Source organism: Parasteatoda tepidariorum, chromosome 8, assembly GCF_982258835.1.
Source record: "Parasteatoda tepidariorum strain Cologne lab strain chromosome 8, Ptep-v5.0, whole genome shotgun sequence".
NCBI lineage: Eukaryota > Metazoa > Arthropoda > Arachnida > Araneae > Theridiidae > Parasteatoda > Parasteatoda tepidariorum.
The window spans coordinates 47,986,161-47,998,858 of NC_141762.1; the positions used below are offsets into that span (position 1 = coordinate 47,986,161).

Genomic DNA, 12,698 nt, shown 5'->3' on the forward strand with positions numbered 1-12,698 from the left:
ATCTTTTAGAACAAAAGTGAGAGATTTCTTGGTTCATTTCAAAACAAGAAAACCTGCCTTAAAATAAGCTTTTGATGCTAATAACATGGCAAATCAGGTTTTTAAAAATTACATAAAAACAGGAAGGGCCAAAATTAAAACCTCTTTTAACTTTGAATTTCCATTGAAACATCCGGTTGTTTAAGTATTCCTGGAACAGAGGCTTGATTTTGGCACGAGACATGACAATCCGTGATGTGTTTTTTTCACATCTCAGTGCTGGCAACAAATCTTGATTGCAAAATGAATCCGTAACTCTCACAAACCTTTCTTTTAAAATGGACGAAAATAAAAGCGTTTTTACAACTCAACGGAAAAGTTGAATTTTGGGCTAAAAAAACGCACATAAAAAGTTTATTCAAAAACTTTAAAAAAAAAACGTTTCAAATATTTTAAGAAGATAGCGTATTTTATCTTGGAGTTATCAGTAATATATTAAAACTGTTTAATGTTACTGTTATAACTTAATATTCCATATGAAAAATATTGTAGAATGTTGAATACAGTGCTGAAACTTTAACCCTTTGTCAATTTTTTGCAACCAGAGCAAAGAACCATACTTATCTTATAGTATTGAAAATTACTGCACACTTAAATCGATAGAGTTGAGAGATATATAAAACTAAAATTAATGTTTCACAAATTGCGCTTAAATGTAATATAATAGTTTTTTTCTTTTTTCACTGTGAAAAAAAGTATGGTCAAAACTACTCAAAATATTATAAAATTTACGTGTTTCTTGTTTTATACAAACATCAATAGGATCGGTAGCTTATACAAAAGCGCTTTGGTAGTGATTTTGGTAAAAGTAACAGTAAAATATAGCTTACTGCCACTTTTACTATCATATGTGATAAAATTAAGTACTTTTCAAATTTTGTAATTTTATCATGAAACCCTAGAGCATGGCATAAAAATCATTTATTCAGCTAAATGTATTTTTTCAGTTTTGTTTTCTTTTAGCTTTTTTTTTTTAATGTGTAGTAATAAGAAGTATAATTTTGGGTACTAAAAGAACCTATACCATATGAACGGTGGTAAAATTACCAGATAAATGATTTAAATACCATGTATTTTAGTTTTTATTACCTAAATTATGATTTTTTACCGTAAATATTATTACCATAAAGTACTTAATTTAATCAGAATTTTTTTCTCCGTGTAATAAAGGTATATTTTTCATTATCCTGCATTATTGTGTTCGAACAAAAGTTAATCCCGTCCGATATGATAAGTTTGTAAAAATTTAATTCGGCTGCAATTGTTCATTAAAATGCCATGTTGAGTCCTATTAAAGTGCAAAATTATTCCTCTTTAAATATGTTTGTACGACATTGTCGTGTAACTTGATCCCAAATATTGCCAACTTAATAACTTTATTAATGTTGAAGCATCGTACAATCGTAATGTTGAAGCATGTTCAAAGTTAAAAATTTTTTTTAAAAAGCGTACAATTAAAGAAAAAAAGTAATAGTTTTATAACTATAAAAGTATGCTAGAAAATGATGCACTAATTTTAAGAGCTTTATGGATAAATGGAAAAAAGATCTAAATGATTCTTACAAAAAAAAAAATTAGATTTCTAGGGAAAATATTATTATAGTCTTATTTAACTATATAAAATTCGTAAAGGTCATATTTTTCCCCGCCGTCTTTATTTTCGCAAATCTTGTAGATGAAGGTACTAAGGGGCAAACATTCAGAACTATGGGGAGAAAAAGAAGGAACCTAAAAATGTTTGATAACTACGAGTAATTTTAAATGTTATACAGCCTCTCCTTTGACAAGAAATTAGAACACTAAGGAGAAAAATGCTCAAAGCACTGTTAGAAATTTCTTTGAAAAGATGGTTACATAACAATCTTTTTAATTGTTATTTTACCATATTCAAACAAAACATTCAAATAACCATGAATAAGATGGTATTCAAACTGTAACAGCGAGAAAAATCGTTTATTAACTGCTTTCATCTAATGCGGTTAAACAACCAAAATAGACCCACGTAATGAAGCCACTTAGTTCCATGCAACTGGGTGCATGTTATAGCCGAGCGGGCAAATTCGTCAATCTCATGATCTACAGAACGGGGGTTCGAGTTCCAGAGTTGATACCACAATATTTCCCCCATTCCCTTCAACAAATTAATAGTTTCCAGTGTCCTGAACACCTCAATTTGTTCATTCACGCATAGATAGCAGCGCCATAAAGCTGCTTAACACAAAAAAGTTTAGTATTTCCCATCTCTTACTATAGGGGAAACATCCGGAAAAACTAAATAAACCACTTCCCACTGTTTATTTTAAAACACGCAACTGAACCATAACCCAACTTCAATGTCTATTACCTAACGAAAAGTCCAGCTACAATACCCAGTTAAATTTTTTTAGGGTTTTGAAACTATACTAGATGTAAATGGTTAAAAATTCGCAGTTTTGTATTCATGATGATTTTTTAACTATAGAAGTTGTAAATGATTTCAAAGACGTATGGGTAAAAAAATGTTCTTTATCGTAAAAATTAGATGAACAGACTGCTGTCGGTTATTTTACCATAATTTTAGAATGAAAATTCTAACAGAGTATGCCGCGAACAGTTCAAATAAGTGCTAGGGATTTATAGATTTTGCCAGTTGGGAATCTAGCGGACAAGAAATGAAGGCATAAAATTTAAAGTTAGTTAACTCAAATTCTGTAATGTATCACGTAAACCACTTTTCAATTATATTATTACACACAAAACATTTCATATTAAATTTAGAAATTGAAAACAAAACAAGAAAACTTTTGCATTGATACTTTTACGGAAAATAGTTTTGGAATGTAAAAAACCCATCCAAAATTTTTTTATTAAACTTAAGAACGTAATGTACAGAACATTTTATTTTTAGTGCAAACCAACAGAACAAAGATGGTCAATTTCTTCTCATTTCGTAGTAGTTAGCTTTTTTGTTTTGACACAGTAACCCGAGGAACTTTTCTAATTCCTCTAAAAACATCTTTAACAAACTTTTAAATGAATAAAAGAAATATTTGGAGAATTCAGTTTAATTAAAATAAAAAAAAACGCTTTATTTGTGCGAAAGACTTCTTAATTCTCAAATAATTAAGAAGGTAGGGCATGGTGTGCACATAATGATGTATGATTAGACTGTTCTATGACGTTCACGATCGAAAAAGAAGAGGATTTCTAAAGTAAGGTAAGGTAAGAGCACTTGAATATGCTTCTTTCAATTTATGGGTATCTAAGATACATACGAGCAGATAATTAAATAAAAAAGAAAGATTAATTCAATTATTTCATTAGCTTGCTTACTATAAGGGAACACGTGATTTCTTTAAAATTCCACTGCTTGTTAAGAAAAAGAATAGCTTTCGAGGAATTTCGCGATGTAGTTGCGTTAGCTAGATGCGATTTTGGTCAATGTTTTTTACAAATATTTTTATTTTTCGGCGAATTTGGATCTTAGTTAATCGAAAAGGAATGTTCTTAAATTACTGAATTAAATTTTTGACAAATTAGATTTTTTTTTTAAGTTAATGTTTTTATTATTTCGCGTAAACATAAACTCTATCTAAGTTCCTAAATTTTTCCATACCCAGTGTGTGTTTGGTCAACTTTTAGAAGAAAACTAAAATGAACACTGATTCATAACTCATTCTAATCGCAAAGAAAACTAGTCTTTTTATGAAACGCAATCAGTTAATAAGTAAACAACATAAAATCAAGTTTTTTTTTAAGCAAACGAATTTTCTTTAACCATTTGCCAAGATTCTTGTTTATTTAAAGTCCTCTTTATTGCTCTTAAACAATAAACATAATTTGCTAAAACAGCAAGGTCAAGTATGAAATGGAATCAAAAGCTTCAAAAACATTTTTTTTTTCGTTGAAAAACCAGGAAAAATAACAGAATACCAAGAAGAAGAGAAAGTGTCTAAAATTATGTAACACCTTGAACTCTAAGGGGGAGGGAAATTTATGATACTTTCCCGGCAACCCCCTGACAAGAAGCCTCAAAAGATGGATATCGTTAAAAATGGAACATAAATTTGGAACTAATGGTTCTCGCTTTATGTCCGCTTAAAAGCTCAGAAACGTCGTATTTAGATGTTGTGCGGAAGCCAAAGTAAATGAAGAAGATCTCAGCCAAATCTATTTCTGAACTCCAAAGAAAAGCAACTTATGTTGCCATGGTTGATTGGAAGTAACAAACTGCGATAATATCGAAGGAGAGAGCATGGCATTTTCTTAGAATAATGATTGATTAACCTTCCGATTTCGCAAACGTTTTTCATTTTCCATTTGCACCAACAATGTAAAAAATAGTTAGTTACTTTGATTTAAAATTTTATTTCTTCATAAGGGATACAATATTCATTACACTTTGTTTTAATTTAAATCCTTAATTAGTGTAACTACATGGTTAGGAATTGGAGCTTGTTGCACCACAATATGATTCAAATTTTCTGCAACCGTCATACTGCACTGACATGGTCACACTGAACATTACAATTTCACAAGCATTTATTCGTTCATAAACATATCCACGGTATGAAAAAGTAAAATTTCTTTGCCTGAATCATACTTTTTGTTGTACAAACATTCATCAATTATAATTTTATTTTATTTTATAACTGTCGTTGAACAGCCGACCCAACTTCATGGGTTTACGACTACTAACGTTCAACTCCGTAGCCTTGTAATTTTGAACTAATCCAGAAGACAAGGAAACTCCTGGATCAGTACCCCCAGATGTATTGATTTGTTGTGGGAACATGGAGGACTTTGAGACTCGACAGATTTAACGTGCATCAGTCACCATTTACTACACGGGGAGTCTTCGGCCGGCGAGGATCGAACCCACGACCTCTTGGATATGGGCCCAGCGCCCTACCGACCAGGCTATCCCGGCCCGCATCAATTATAATTAACGCTATTATTGTAAAAAATATTTAAACTCCTGCTTTAAAATTTAATATTTTTCTCGTATGGAGTTAAAATTGTGAAATACTTCGCACATTTAAAAATACAATGTAAATTCAACAGTTTTAATAAGCGGTACAACTTCGCTCTCAGAAACTGTTCACCCCTTTTGATGTATAGAAAACAAAATTCTGTTTTCAAATTTTTAATAAATATATGCAATTATGCAAACTTGTTTTGGACGATGATATGCCACCTTGAGTACAAAATTTCTTTTGAAGCCAAAACTGGGAATCCCAAAAGAATTCTTTTTAAGCATGTAAAGTTAAAGATACTTAAGAATAGTGTAATATTTTTTTTACTTTCTTAGAGCATGAGTATGGCTACTTTATTTATCAGACTTGAATTCAATGTTTTTTTTTTAGTTTCATCTTGGAGACGGTATTACAGGCAAAGGGCGTTAAGGCATAATATGAAGACATTGGCATAACTAAAAATATTTTTGTGCAAGTAATTAGCCAAAATATATGTAGGTGAGTTGTGGATCATGACAGAAAATCATGAGACACGCTTAAAGTTTTAAGACCATATGGTCCCATTAAGACCATATGGTCCCATCCAAAATTTGTAAGTTTGTTACAGGTAGTTATGTTTTTAAGTTTATTTTATTTTATAGCCGTCGTTGAACAGCCGACCCAATTTTATGGGTTTACGACTACTAATGTTCAACTCCATAGACTTGTAATTTTGAACCCAACCCAGAAGACAAGGGAACTCCTGGATCGAGCAATGGCAGAAATTTGAATTCGTGGAGGACTGTTTGATGGAGCTAACCCGTATTTGCGTTACTTGGAGAAGAAGACCACGAGAACTTCCCACGGTTAGCCTGACGGCAAGGGGACTCTAACCCATGATCCGCCTACCACTGAGGATATTTCATGTTAGCACTGTGGTCGGTGCAGCCGGATGCGGAATTCGTATCGAATTCGTGGAATTCGAACCCGGTTCACCTCATTGGAAGGCGAACGTTCTATCCCCTGAGCCATCGCAGCTCTTTAAGTTTATTTGAAAGTTTGATTATTATAATCTGACAAGCATTAAAACTTTTATATCAGTCAAAGTTACTTTTTTGTCACTCAATAACATTCATTCGCTCTACGCAAAAACTAATTTTATACAAAAGTTTTAAATTTAAAAATTATCTTGAAATCTTTTGTTATTTATGCATTTCTGAAATTTGGATTTTGTGAGAAATCAAATTTTCGTTACAAAAAAACTAACATTGCACTCATGATTTTATAATGAGCAATTATTATAAAAGCACGATTTTTCGAGGTTTCCAGCAACTAGATCTCTCGTTTAAAAGGTTTTAAGTTTATTTTCAGCACCCTTCTCGTGAAAACTAAGGGGCTATGAGATACGTGTGTTTGCCATAAAATGTGGGTGAGACGTCGCTACAAAATCTGCTGATTCATCTCCTTTCTTGTAAGCAAGAAAACTCCCCGTGCAAAAATTTATAACGTTAGAGAAATTATAAAATATCTATCATAATATTTTTCGAGACTGTTGGTAGTTATAATTTTCTCATAGTGTATTATAATTTAATGGCATAACGTATATTAAAGATAAATAGTCTTTTATACAAACTTTTCTAAAAATGCTTAATTAATGCTAATGCTTAAAAGTTATAAAAATGCTTATTTATTGCAACTTCAGACAGTTTATCGAATATCACCCTCACTCTTTTTTCTGGAAATCGTTTAAAAAAATTTTGCAGTTAACTTAAACTTGTTGCTAAAATTCCCTGACTACAAACAGAGAGAGAAAAAAGTAGGGTCAAAACTACAAAATAAGGGAAAATTTATCGTGTTTCATAGCTCAATGGGAGGACCAAAAAAATCGATACATTTTATCGAAGAGCTTAGATTATAATTTTGGTAAAAGTAGCAATTAAATATAATTTTATTATCTATGAGAAATTTTGGTAAATGTGGTAAAATTTAGTAATATTCTCATCATACCTTAGAGCATGGCATAAAACCATTTATTCGGTAATTTTTTTTTTTTTTTTTACTGAATGTGTAGTGACGAGAACTATAATTTCGAAAACCAGAATTTCCGTTAAGCAGTTAACATATGAAGGGAAAAGTTATCAAATGAATGGTTTAAATACAATATATTTCAGTTATACTTACCAGCATTATAGTTTTTTTAATACGGCAAGGTAATTTTATCAGAATTTTTTTCTCCATGCACTAATTGCAATATTCGTGGATGATCCCATAGAACTAACGATAAAATGGCTAATTTTTTTGTAACTCAGAAAATACAGACTCGAATTTTCAATTTTTATTTATTTACTGTTTGTAAAATTGTAGTGAAAATGATAACAGGTTTTTTTTTAATTTTCTCGCTGAACAGTGCATGTTACAGTACATAATTTGCATATTACTTGAAAAAAATTTATTCCCTAAATCACTTAATTAAAAATAAATCATTAAATTAATTAAAACTTTTAGAATAAATTAATCTTAAAAACATTAAGTTCATATTTCTAAATCCTAGTGTATTTTTAGAATGGAATTTTAACATAATTAGTTTAAAAAATTGTAATTTGTGCTCGTCGTATCAAAGCTACACTATGGACTATTTGTATTCGTCTTAAAATAACCTTGATTCGATATCCCTATTAAATATATATATATGGTCTTCAAATGCTAATTACAAGTTTTATAACTTATTTACTTATAAAGTTATTATTTCATTAATTGGTTCGTCTATTAATTGATTCGTCTATCCATTAATACGGTCATAAACTAATTCCCTAATCCTTCAAATTGCAAACTACGGAGTAGTTAAAACCAAAAATGTATTAAAACTGTGACAGTAATCGCAATTTAAAATGAAAAACTAAAATAATAATAAAAGTGTGATAACACTACTGAAGTAATATAAAAATATTAAAAAAAAACTTGATATAAAAAAAGAGGATATAAAAAATATGAAAAAAAGCTTTTAATATAAGAAAAGCTTGACATGCGCCTTGTTCCAAATACAATGCTCATAAAAAAGGAAAAAAATATTTTTCCAGCTGTTTAAGTTTTCACACCTGATTCTGTATTGATTTGAAAGATCTTCTCGACTTGATAGTTCAATAAGTACTTTTAAATCTACATATTTTATTTGAGTACTAATTTTCTACATAGATGTTAAGAAATAATATTTACAACAGCATCTCCAAATTGTAATTATTTTGTAAATATAATATGCTTACAATTATAATATACTATACTATAAGAATTATAATATACTATAAGAATTTGATCTCCACAGTTAAATAAATTTACAGGTAAAATAATGTTGCGTATTTGTACGGCGGGGTGTATAAGGCGGGGTGTTTCATATTTGGTGGTTTTTGTTCAGTTTTCACTTTTTCACCTTTTATTAAGTAGAGTTATTTGAGAAAGCGAGTGCCATTGAAACAGGTGATCTAACAATTAAGGTACAGGTGGAATTATAGTATCGTCACCACATCTAAATTGATATTAAAGATATGAAAAAAGTGCTCGTCCCTCTACTAAAGTAAGACTATTTTTAAAAGTCTGGAGGGAATTTTATTTCATTTAAAAGTGAATACTGTGACCATCACTAATAAAATTACTGAATTAAGTAATAAAATAAAATCTGCAGGAACAGAATCATTACAATTTTAAAACATGTTCAAACATCCTTTAATGAAATCATTTTCGCCGTTTTGTAGAATCAAATTTTTGGCAGGCGCATGTTTTTAAAATTAAAATCTATGCTCCTTATTATAATTAGAATTTTCTATTTTCTTAAGTTTTGAAAGATTTTTAGCTTAAAAGTAACATATTTAACTCTGCCCATAGGAACAAAAAGAGTCCCTCAGTGCACTGATCGTAAAGACGGTTCCCAGTATAACAACGAAGTCAAGCATCACTGGTTACGGTCAGTAAACGGGTGGGTGACCACTTTGATCAGCCTGCGTAGGGACCAAGGGTGCGGTCATCGGTCATCGTTAAACTGTTCTATCGTAAAGTGCTCGACTTCGCGTGCAGGTCGTCGGGCCACCGAAGCAGAGGAGCCATCCCCTCTGAAAAGGGTGAAAAGTGCGACGCCATGTCTTCGGGTCATCCTCTGGAATGTTTCTCAGACCGTCGCCAATAGCCCATCGTGCAGCTCTAGTTCACGCAAATAAACAAAAGAACAGTTATAGATGCAGATTGCAGTTCTCAAGTGAAATTGAAGAGTGAGAGTTGAAAAAATTATGGAAGACAAATGCAAAGGAATCCAGAAGAACACTATTTAGAAATAGATAGAAGTCATGAAATGTCTATCATCCTTCAATGTCTATGATTCACCACTCAATCATTCAATGTGAAAAATCTATCCTCTATCTAAAGAGCGCTTCTTGATATTTTAAAGCAGTGGTTCTCAAATGGTTGTTCTGCGGAACTCTAGGGTTCCGTGGAAAAGATAAATAGTTGAACAAGTTAGTACTTTTTATAGTGATGAGTTTTGAATCGTCTCATTATAGATAGGATCTAACCTATTATTCATAATTTCGGTTGCGTTTATGAAATTATTTCAAGTAAAATGTCAATGAAATAGAAATGGCGGTTTTTAAAAGAAAATATAATATTTCCAATACCAATATAATAAACAAATTATGAAAAGAACAAGAATTTATAAAATATTACATTACTATTCTCTATGGCGTTTTTAAAACTAAAATAAAATAACAAATTTTTTTAATAAAAAAATATCTTTCCGTAATAACCGTTTTCAACGCTTATAGCAGTTTTTTAAGTTTTCATTTCGAAGTAAACCATAATTCGGCTTATTTTATTCATTTTCAGTTTATTTATAAACACCAAAAACAAATTCATAATTAGACAAGATACAGCAAAAGGACTGCAAATTTAATAGTCGGGCATAAAACGTAACTTAAGATGAATGATAAAACGATTAAAAAAAATCTTTTCTCTAATTAAACATTTTAAAAATAGTCTTTTGTAAGTTATAACGTTCAATATTACCTTAATAAACTGTGGAGCTCCCCTCAAAATTATTAAGAATTCCGCAACCAAAAAAACTTGGGGACCACTGTTTTAAAGTAAACTTATCAGAAAAGAAAAAAAATTAAAATTACAAAAACTTTTGCTAACTTTTAAACAATGTTGAATCCTTAACTTCAAATTTTACTAATCAAACAAATACACTAATAATTTAAAACTTTTCTGCAAATTACAATAAAATGTCAAATGTAAAAATAAAATACAAATGTAGCAATTAATCAAGCTTTTAATGTATTCGTTAAATATAAAGTTCAAGCATTTTTCCCTAAATGTGGATATTCCGTTTTAAAAAAATTAAAAATGTTCTTAGAACAAATATGATATGAAAATGCGGTGCGCACTTTATTAAGATTTTAAAGGGAGTTTTGTTAAAGTGTTTTAGTACAAATTAATAATAAAAGTTATTGATCTTTTACATTTTTAACTAAATAGCATTTAAAGCTCGCTAATACTTCACTAAGAGCTTGACGATTATAGTTTTCAAGGATTTATTTCCGTTTATTTTTAAAGAAAAAAAATAACAAAAGATACTTTAAAAAAATACTTTAAAAAAAGTGAAGGTAATTCTTTTACAAAGTATTCGAAGCGAAAAGGTTTTTCCCATTTGTTACGCTGAGAAAAAAATGTTAGTCAAAACTTCCAGCAGAATATTGTAAAATTTACCGTGTTTCTAGTTCCATATGTAAACACCAAAAAACTCAATAATTTTTATCGAAGTGCTTTGAAGTGAAAAATACATACTGGCAAAGATTTTGGTAAAAATTAACTGTAAAATATGTTTTTATAATATATAACGTTTGGTAAATGTGTTAAAATTTGATAATTTTATCATGATACCTTAGACCAGGGATGGGCAAACTTTTTTGGTCGAGGGCCAAAAATCAAGAAAATTTTTTTTTGGTGGGCCAAGTAAAGACTTCAAAATTTAAAAAAAAAATCGATATACAAGTTTTGATTTAAATATTTAGTGAGATGAAGGAAATTTCGATTTCATTTTTTAAAGTTCCTTAATATTAAGGTTCGAAGTGAGATGTGCTTATTTTAAGGAACAAGGTTAAATGCTTTTCTGTTAGTCTACTTCTGAAATGATTTTTTCTGAGGTTCACAGTTGAAAACTCTTGTTCACATATATAAGATCAAGCAAACATAGCACTGATTTTCTGGGCATGAAATATTAAATTTTGCAAACTAGCTTTTGGTAATGATTTGTAAAACTTTGGCGTAGTTAGAAACAACTGCTTCAGATGATTGTTAGATCGTCCGCTCTTTGGAGTGTAAAATGCGCAGTCTGCCAAATGTGAAGTACAATTTACCTATATTAGATTCTATAAGTCAGCTCCTCGAGAAAGACAAACGCTTGTTGGAGCCAATCTACGGCTATTTTATAAAGAACTTCTGCTTTCAACATTTTACCAATTGAAACTGTCTGTGCTAACTATTTTCATCAATTTATGTTTTGTAGAACAAAAATAGAAAAAGTAAAAATGTCATCAGTATTTTGTTAAAAAAGGAAAAACAGAAATAATTTTAAACATAGTCGACAAGAAAATGGATGTATATTCTTTATATTTGTCACTGATCGGCGAATAAAAATTCTATCCGCGGGCCGGATAAAATCTTCCGGCGGGCCTCAGTTGGCCCGCGGGCCCATCCCTTCCTTAGATCATGGCATAAAAATCATTTATTCGGTTAAATCTGCTTTTCAGTTTTTAATTTTTTACTAAATGTGTGGTGCTAAGAATGTGTGGAAATTCAAACCCACAATTTCCGGCAAACCGTTACAACGAACAGAAAAATTACCAAATGATTGGATTAAAGATCACATATTTTAGTTTCACTAACCAAAGAAGTGTTGTTTTTCAAATCAGAAATGTTATTACCATACAATACGGTTCTTTTACCAGAATTTCTTTTCTTCGTGTATTTTTTTTTTTTTAAATTACTACCGTCGCTTTAGAAATTTGACTTCAGAAAATTTACAGAATTTAGAAATTTGAGTTCTAATTTATTACTATTGTCTTTTAAATTTTAAAGTTTATTTAAGTTAGTATTTATGTGGTTTATTCACTGAGCTGAAAAAAACTTTATTACGAGGATAGTGTATACAATTTTCAAATATTTTTTCGTTTTCTGTTATTAAATGTATACATAACAAAAATTTAGTAATTTTTTACAAAAGAAGAACTTAGTTTCAAATGAAAACGCTTTTAACATTCTTTTTTTTCAATCACAAATGCATTAGAAATTTAATGACAGATTTAAAATAAGAATTTTAATTTAAATGTTTAACTTTTAATTTAATTGAAATTAAATTAGGTCACAAATGACAAAAATATTATAAAATAATAGTTAACATATCAAAACTGAATTAAACCTGAAGAGTTTTTTTCCTATGCCATATTAAAATAATTTGCCAAAGCTGGTTTAACTTTCAAATATATTTGCTAGGCCCTGATAACTTCGGCTTCGGCAGCTTAGCTCATGTAGCTTTATTTTTTCCTAGAATTACATTTTAAATTCATTTAATTTCAAAATGTAATTCTTATGCATTGAAAATAACTAATTTCAAATATTACAAATATTTATTTTTTTAATATTTTCATTTTATTTTTTTGAACTTATTTATACATTTTTGATCAT

At 29.8% G+C, this 12,698-nt stretch overlaps 1 protein-coding gene across 5 annotated transcripts in view; it reads right to left on the bottom strand.

Moving 5' to 3' along the window:
* HDAC4 (histone deacetylase 4) overlaps positions 1 to 12,698 on the bottom strand; it is a 193,706-nt gene that overhangs the window by 122,778 nt on the left and 58,230 nt on the right. The gene's annotated exons all lie outside the window — the stretch shown is intronic.